Source organism: Cephus cinctus, unplaced genomic scaffold (genome assembly GCF_000341935.2).
Source record: "Cephus cinctus unplaced genomic scaffold, Ccin1 Ccin1_scaffold0136, whole genome shotgun sequence".
In the NCBI taxonomy this organism is placed as follows: domain Eukaryota; kingdom Metazoa; phylum Arthropoda; class Insecta; order Hymenoptera; family Cephidae; genus Cephus; species Cephus cinctus.
Genome location: NW_014332867.1, coordinates 46004 through 55511, shown reverse-complemented (window position 1 = coordinate 55511; position 9508 = coordinate 46004).

Below are 9508 nucleotides of genomic sequence, written 5' to 3'. Positions count from 1 at the left end.
GGGGGGGGGGGGGGAGAAAATACAGAGGAAACGACATGGGAGATATGCAGAAGAGTTTGGAGAGGGGAAGGATGGTCCGAAGGGTGGAAGGAAGGGATCATAGCGCCGATAGTTACAGAAGGAGAAGGAAGGAAAGTAGAGGACTACAGAGGGGTAACTCTAATGCCATGTTTGTACAAGGTGTACGCGATGATATTGACAAAGAGGCTAGAGGAAGAGGTAGAAAGGAAATGCATGATCCCGCAAAATCAGACAGGATTTAGAAAGGGAATGGGGACAATCCACAATATACAGGGTGTCCCAGAACTACTTTTGGACCGGAAAGTGGGCGATGGCTGGAGGTGCCCTGAGTACCCTCCCGCAAACCATTTGCCAAAATTCGCTATAGTTTTTAAATGAGAAGCATTTAAGTGCGACCAATCAGAACGAAGGATTTCCGCGGATTCATTCGCGGATGCCAAAGATCGCTGCTTTGCAATAGCTTCCCACAAATTCCGCGTTTAGCAATTGTCTCATAGCCCGAGCGAGCGTCGTAGGATTCGTTGACAAACTCCCAATATGGGCATGGGCGTGACTTAGGCTGGCGCAGCAGCTACACGTGCAACGCGCGATCGGCAATTGTTTCGGGATGAATTGAAATGAAATTTTCGCTTAATGCATATCCCGAAACAATTGCCGATCGCGCGTTGCACGTGTAGCTGCTGCGCCAGCCTAAGTCACGCCCATGCCCATATTGGGAGTTTGTCAACGAATCCTACGACGCTCGCTCGGGCTATGAGACAATTGCTAAACGCGGAATTTGTGGGAAGCTATTGCAAAGCAGCGATCTTTGACATCCTCGAATGAATCCGCGGAAATCCTTCGTTCTGATTGGTCGCACTTAAATGCTTCTCATTTAAAAACTATAGCGAATTTTGGCAAACGGTTTGCGGGAGGGTACTCAGGGCACCTCCAGCCGTCGCCCACTTTCCGGTTCAAAAGTAGTTCTGGGACACGCTGTATACGCGTGGAACTACCTAGTGAACAGGCAGAAGGAAAAAGAGAAGGGGAATTTGGTAGCGCTATTTGTAGACCTGAAGGTGGCTTTTGACTCGGTTGACAGGCAAGTGCTCTGGGAGACGATGAAAAGGAAGGGAGTAAGAAAGGGACTCAGAGAGAGCATAGAGGAGATTTATAGAGAGATAACGAGCAGGGTGAAAGTGGGAAAGGAAAGAGGGGACGGATTTTGGACGGCAAAAGGAGTGAGGCAGGGGTGCGCCTTAAGCTCGCTGTTATTCAATATACTGACGTCAGATATGGAAGAAGAATTAAGCAAAGGGAGAAGAGCGGGAGTAAAACTTGGGGAGAGGGAAATACGTACACTAGCTTACGCGGACGACGTAGTAGTTTTGGCGGAGAATGAGGAAGACATGGAAGTACTGATAAGGAGACTAAAAAGGTATTTTGACGTGAAGAAGCTCACAGTAAACGTGGGAAAAACGAAAGTAATGAGGTGCAGAAAAGGAGGAGGGAGGCAGAAACAGGTGAACTGGAAATGGAAAGGGAAAAGAACGGAGGAGGTAAAGGAATTCAAGTACTTGGGATACACCTTTAAGAAAAACGGGGAACAGGATGGACATATTAAGGAAAGAGTGAAGAAGGCAGGGGTGGTCATGAAGCAGGTGTGGGGGATAGGAAAAAGGAAGTTTGCGAAAGCGTGGGAGAGGAAGATGTGGTTATTCGACACACTGGTATGGACGGTTGCAGGTTATGGAGCGGAAATATGGGGATGGGAAGAGCGAGAAGAGATGGAGAGGGTACAGGAAAGATATATAAGATGGTCACTAGGGGTAGACTGGAGAACACCCGGGTATATGGTGAGAGAGGAGGTGAAGAGGGACAAAATAATGATAAGGGCAGGGAGAAGAGCGTGGAACTACGAGTTAAAACTGAGAAAGGGGAGAGGGAGCGAAATAGCAAGGGAATGCTTGAGGGAAATAAGGGCGAGAGAAGGAAGAGAAGGAGAGGATATATCGAAGTGGGAGAAGGGTAGGAAAGAGCGCAAAAAGGAGGGAGAGAGAGAGCAGGAACTGGAGGGGTACGAGAGGAGGGAGAAGGAGTAGAAGGTGGAATAAGAAAGGGAAAGAAAAGAGAGAATAGGGCAGTCAAAGTACAACAGATGGTATAGGGAGGTGAGAATAGAGGAAATACCAAGGTACCTAAAAGCAGAATGGAGCGAGGAAAGATACAGAAAAATAGCAAGGTATAGATTAGGAAATAAAATGAGGGAAGGAAAATACTGGGGGACAGAGAAAGAAAGGGTGTGTCGAGTTTGCAGAGAGGAAAGAGAGTCATGGGAGCATGTATTGGATAGATGCGGAGGAGGGAGCGGGGAGAAAAGGGGGATAGGAGAAAGAATAAGGGAAATACTAGACGAGGGAGGAAGAGGTGAAAAATAGTTGAAAGAATTGGATAGGAGAACAGAGGGGAGGGAGAGAGAGGGACAGGAGGAAGAGAGGCAGAAGGTGGAGAATGAATGGAATGGGAGAATGGAATGAATGAGGAGGACACGGAAGTCGGGAAAGAGAGGAAAGAAGGATAGGAGTAGGATAGGAGAGAGCGAGCGAGGCGAGTGAGAGGCAGAGAGCTAATAGAGTAGCGAGCGGCGGAGAGTAGAAAAGAGGGAGATAAGAGTAAAAGGAATGGAAGAATGGAAGGATGAGTATACACGGGAAGGAACGGAGGCATGGGGAGAGACCAGACACTAAGCAAGCGAGAAAATGTTAGGATTTATAAGATGCCTGTAAAGTAGATATAAGGTTAGGTTGTAAGAATGTAAGAAGTTGTTAGGCTGTAAGAAAGTGTAAGATACTGTAAGATACATGTAAAGTAGATGTAAGGTTAGGTTGTAAGGAAAACGGAGCACTTGTAACCCTTCGGGGAACCTATAAATGTTACATACATACATAAATCATGATCAACCACGACAAACAGTAGTAATGTAAAAGAGTAGTGCAAACGTTATAGGAAATTTTGAAAATACAATTAAAATGATGGGTCAGTGCTAGATCATATAATAGGCAAACATGTAGTGACTTATGTACTTGGCCTCCATAATCTGATATCAATACTTTTTATTAGAGGAATACACAGCACTCCTGTACTTGGCGTAATTTTTTACACGTAAGTGTTTTTTGGGGGATATGAAAAGTTTTTGATCTTCAACGGGACATGGGATCTCTAAGCACTGAAATCTATATTGTCACAGATATAAAATGTAAATGCATTATGATATTGCTGATCATAAAAATATATTGCGTTGTCGAAAATGTTTAATGGCATATAAATTTAATTTTTAAGTCCCTTTTTCTAGAAATGAAATAAAGACATATACACATTTTTAAAGAAAATGTAATCTTCAATGCATATAAGCGTCGTTAATGGTGTCCAGCTTTTTGAAGCCGTGAGGTAAACGTAAGAAAGGAGAGTGTACTGGATTATTTACGTACCTCAGGCCGTGCGAACATCAAAGAAGATACTACAGTTTGAGCGAAGCGCCAAAGCTTGTTGCACACTTTTCTGGACTTCTACGTCCGACACCTAGATACAGAAAACTACGGAGCGAAATACCTGGACACCCTGGATTTCCACACCTAACACCTGGACACAGGAAACTACGGGGCGGAATACCTGGACACTCTGGACTTCCACATTCAGTACCTAGATACAAGGAACTACGGAGCGGAACATCTGGATACCCTGGACTTCTACGTTCGACACCTAGATACAGAAAACTACGGAGCGAAATACCTGGACACCCTGGATTTCCACACCTAACACCTGGACACAGGAAACTACGGGGCGGAATACCTGGACACTCTGGACTTCCACATTCAGTACCTAGATACAAGGAACTACGGAGCGGAACATCTGGATACCCTGGACTTCTACGTTCGACACCTAGATACAGAAAAGTAGGGAGCGGAATACCTGAACACCCTGGACTTCCACGTCTGACACCTAGATGCAGGAAACTACGGGGCGGAACACCTGGAGACCCTGGACTTCCATATCCAGTACCTAGATACAAGAAACTACGGAGCGGAACACCTGGACACCCTGAACTTCCACATCCGACACCTAGATACAGAATACTACGGAACGGAATATTTGAACACCCTGGACTTCCACATCCAACACCTGGACACAGGAAACTACGGAGCGGAGTACCTGGACACTCTGGACTTCCACATCCAGTACCTAGATACGAGAAACTACGGAGCGGAACATCTGGACACCCTGGACTTTCACATCCAACACCTGGACACAGAAAACTACGCAGCGGAACACCTGGACAAACTGTCACCTACCATACGAGGAACTATGCCGAAGCACACATATACATACACCCATGTACGCGCGCTCTACATGAATACTATTAAAAACTGAATAATTCTATAATTGTTGTGAAAGCACCCTTACACTAACTGGAAATTCGGTATGAACGGTAGCTTCACGTATAAAGTGTCTTTGATTGTGTTGTGTATTCGTAAATTACTAACACCATACAGAGTACAAATAGGTAAAGGTAAAGCAGTCAGCGCCATCTGTCGTGTAAAAAATGCGATGGACGTACGAAGACGATGACGACGACGGACCTGAAGTAAAATCATCTCGCTCGCCATGTGAATACGTCCTGATCCCGTGCATTAATCGTATTGAATTTGGTGGCAATCAATTCAGAACCCTTGATTCCTAGAGTGAATGTATCAATAAATTTTTCTCACATACAGCCGTTCATAAAATATTTGAGTCGAAACACAGGTACAAGAGATGCTTCGAGTAAAGAGTCTCGGCGGGCCGTGCCCCGTACGGCGGGTGGCCTGTACTTGGCGCGAGACTCGACCGAGTCTCTTGACCTACCTCTTATTTTTAATATAAATTTTATTTTGTATTTTTTTTGTCCTTTCACGTTTATATTATACATTACCTAGTCTTTCGTATTTACACAGTAGCATTTTTGCCTTATGACCGATTTTTAATAACCTTTAAACTTGTAGAGGTATATTCTGCTTTTCATAAGAATTTTTAATATAAATTTTATTTTGTATTTTTTTTGTCCTTTCACGTTTATATTATACATTACCTAGTCTTTCGTATTTACACAGTAGCATTTTTGCCTTATGACCGATTTTTAATAACCTTTAAACTTGTAGAGGAATATTCTGCTTTTCATAAGTAAAGTACTACGTAAGGCAAGTAGTATAGGGAACCAAAACATATAAACATAAACGTTATACAGTCATTGATCAATATAATATCAAAATTCGGTTCAGCGTCTAATCGAACAAGCAAGGATTCATTCAAGCGAGCTGATGTCAAACGAAAAGCTCTCTTACGTATTGTTACGATCGCTCTCTAAATACGCAGAATATGGTTAAGTTCTTACGTTCAGTATTCAAGAGATTTCGTGAATGCTGATTTAGAAAAAGGTAGTTAGGATGGTTCGTTGGTCAGACTTGCCGGTGCTAAACGGTACGTCCACGCGTTATGTCAATTGTTTCAGCAGATAAGATTTGGTAGGAATAGGAATTAGATTCCAGAGGATACCTTGGTCGATACGAGGATGATTGTTCTTTGAGTCTGATATGATATCCTGATTAACGAAACTAGAACGAATTTTAACTGAACGAATTGATTGATTCTTTGCTCGGGTATTCTTTATCCGTGTTATGTAAGTTAGATATTCTGGGTATGAACGAATTATTGTGTGTACCTGATTGTATGTGAGTGCACTCATAGGCTTACCCAATGATTTCCAGGGAACTCAACAGTTTCCTTTTATTGCTTTCCTTGGAAGTATGAAGATTCAATGAGGTGGTTTGGATGGACCCTCAGTCCAGATGAGATTGTAATCAGGGTTTTGTAAATGATAATGATGATCATGGTTCACAAAATTCGCAGATTAGAGTCACCAGGTATGCTTTACTTTTGGATAACTTCGAAGAATTGAATTGAAGAGAATATAAGTTCCTAGAACTCTAGACTTCGACTCTAACTTTGACTTTTACTTTGCACTTTTTTTACAAAAACTTCTTGATGTACTTCACAACGCCACGCTTCTACCGCTGAACAAGAACTAGAACTCCAACTGGAACTGGCTTTTTAACCTCTCCAACCCCTTTTAAAGACTTCATTTCTTATCCCTTCCATTACTTCTCATGAATTTGAGAGTCACCAGGTATGCTTTACTTTTGGATAACTTCGAAGAATTGAATTGAAGAGAATATAAGTTCTTAGAACTCTAGACTTCGACTCTAACTTTGACTTTTACTTTGCACTTCTTTTACAAGACTTCTTGATGTACTTCACAACTCCACACTTCTACCGCTGAACAGGAACTAAAACTCAAACTGGAACTGACTTTTTAGGCTCTCCAACTCCTTTTAAAGACTTCGTTTCTTATCTCTTCTATTACTTCTCATGAATTTGATTGGTCTTTAATTCCCTTTCTCAATGATCATTTAACAAATCAGAGTACTAATAATTATCTATCTGTTGTTGCATACCTGAGTCTTCCAATTCTGTACCTGAAACCTCGCGAGTACTGCTAGTCTCGAGGAGCTTCAGGTTTATCTTTTATTTCAAGACATAATAAAGGATTGGTATGACAAATTCCTGAAGAACATAATACCTTATAGAAATAATAAGCGTAACATTTTTCCGGTCAAATAAGTGATAACGTAATTAAAGATTCCAATAATATAACGGAATATAAAACAAGACAAAAGTATAAACTTATAAGTATAAATCAATAAAATTAGTTATATCAAACGATTAATCGACATATGTGTGTGTATAATGTCTGTATAGGTCAGGGTATAACGATAATAATATGGTTGGCCATGGGTATAAGTGGCTGTGTATATGTATGGGTTAACTAGTATCGTATATAGGAGGGCTGAGATGTAACAGTATATTTCTAGAAATTAGGAGGTTCAGTCGAGTATCACGTCAGGTATTACAACTAAGATCGTTTCAAGCCCTTTCTTTGATATAACTTGTTACTCTTAAGAAAACACTGAAATTTACTACGAATAATTGAATACGGATTATCTTTTAAGGTGGTTCTTCTAGCATCATAATAATAGTATACCTATTTCGGCGAATACCACGTACAATAACGTTTATTACAACAATATTTCCTATGTAAAGTATTACCTTTAAGACCAGCTGAAGGACAGAGATACGTCATTGTAACAATTATCATATCGCATATTGTTCAAATAACACTATAAAAAATATCAAGATTTTCAATTCAAGAATCGTCGCAGTAAAGTTAACGTCGTGTAAAGGAAATGTTTCCTAAACATTTCATCCACTTTTATCACCTAGGAGTTACGATACCTCGAGAAAAATATATCTATTTTATCATAGTGCTTTTTTGGTTACTTTCATTTCCTATAACTCGTAAAGTAGATGGTAAATAATTTTGAAATTTCGCACACATGATCGTGAAGCACCCATCGAAAACATACAAAATTCAGATCCGTATCTTGAAAGTGCTATCATGATTAACCACCTTAATAGAAAGAAAATCCTTTTTAAAATTACTCTCACGAGATAACGAAACCAAAGTAACTCACAGACAATCGCGCAACAAAGATATTATAAACATCTGAATAGTTCAGTAAAATAATGCTCCATTTCGTATTTATTCTCGTCGTCATCGTTCATAATCCTATTTCCTTTTGCTGCCATTTCATCCCAACCATAAATTTTAATTTCAATGCTGCATCACAAATGAAATGTTGTTAAAGTTCACACGTTTCAGATAAGTTAAGCTCGAATCTTATTGAAGTATAGTTTAAATCTTTGAGAAATCAAACTAAACCATAATATATAATAATAATAACAACAATAATATTGTAAAAAATACTTCTGAGGAAAAAAAAACTGATAGAGGACGCGCTCCAGAGGAACCTACCCTCCCCCAGCTGGACCAGAGAAAGAGGCCCTAATAGAAGGACGGATGGCCCTATAGCCAAGAATCAGAAGACCCCGAGGTCCCACGCCCCAGAAATTATAGCGATCGTGGACAGACACTTTCCTTCACCCGCTACCTCCTACAAAGCTATTCCTCGCGTGACCTTTGACGTGAACCCTCGTCCAACGCCACCGCCAATATCCTCTCCAAGAATGTTCCCCAATCCTACCATTTCCTCCCATAAGGCCCGATCCATTATTCCACCATTAATGGCGCTTAGAGCGACTCCTCCACCGAATCTGATCCGTACTCCCTTACCACCCTCTCCTAGGCCCTCCGCACCACCAGTGAGGACATTCTGATATTCCTGGAAGACCGCCAGGACGAGCCGCCCCAGTAGTCCCGCCAAGTACAGGTGCTGGAGCTGTGGTGGCGCAGAACATGTGGCTGCGAGGTGCCCAGCCAAATTGGCCTTCCCCTTTCACTTCCCGTATCACCCTTTCTGATCCCGTAGACCCCCTGCTTACACATCCCGTGGACCCCCTGCCTACCCCTAAGATCCCGTGGACCCCCTGCCTACACATCCCGAGGGCCACTACCCTCCGATGAAACCCCACCAACGACGACACTTTGACCTCTCCCTTTTTGCTGAGCATCAGTATTTTCTTTTCCTTGTTTTGAGTTGCTTTTCGATTTTGATATCTAGTGCCCGGAGGAAGTCTAGCTATTTTCTATTTGCGATTGGTTTGATACCTCCCGGTATTTATAAAGTTGGTTTAAGATTGAGTCAAGATTCTTATTGCGGACCACTATCAGCCCATTCCTCTGATACTTATTTAATCCCCTTTTTCCTTCTCTTCCCTTTAGTGTACACTAATGATTCCCTTTTCAATTACCCTTATCACCCTTTCTCATCCCGTGGACCCCCTGCTTATACATCCCGTGGACCCCCTGCTTACACATCCCGAGGACCTCTACTCCAAAATGGAACCCCACCAACGACGACACTTTGACCCCCCCTTTTTGCTGAGAATCAGTTTTCCTTTTCCTTGTTTTGAGTTGCTTTTCGAGTTTGAGATCTAGTGCCCGGAGAAAGCCTAGCTATTTTCTAGTTGTTTGCGATTGGTTTGATACCCCCCGGTATTTAAAGAGATTGTTTAAGATTGAGTCAAGATTCTTATTGCGGACCACTATCAGCCCATTCCTTTGATAATTATCTAACCCCTTTTTCCTTCTTTTCCCTTTAGCGTGCCATAAGCACGAACCCCTTGCTGAACGCAGCATAAATTCCCATTCCCTTTTTGCTCTTCTTTTCGTTCCGTTGTGTCGTTCCATCAAAGACCCCACCCCCCTCCCACGATCCCCGATGACCCCCTGGAGTAAAGTATCGTAGCGAATAGTACGACCGATTAGAGTTTTCTTGCGAATTGAGTATCTTCAAGAATTGAGTATTGGTTTTGTTTTTGAGAATGGAGTATTAGTCTCACTTCGATAATAGAGTATTGTTTCGATCTGAAAATACAGTATGGGACCTGCGGGACT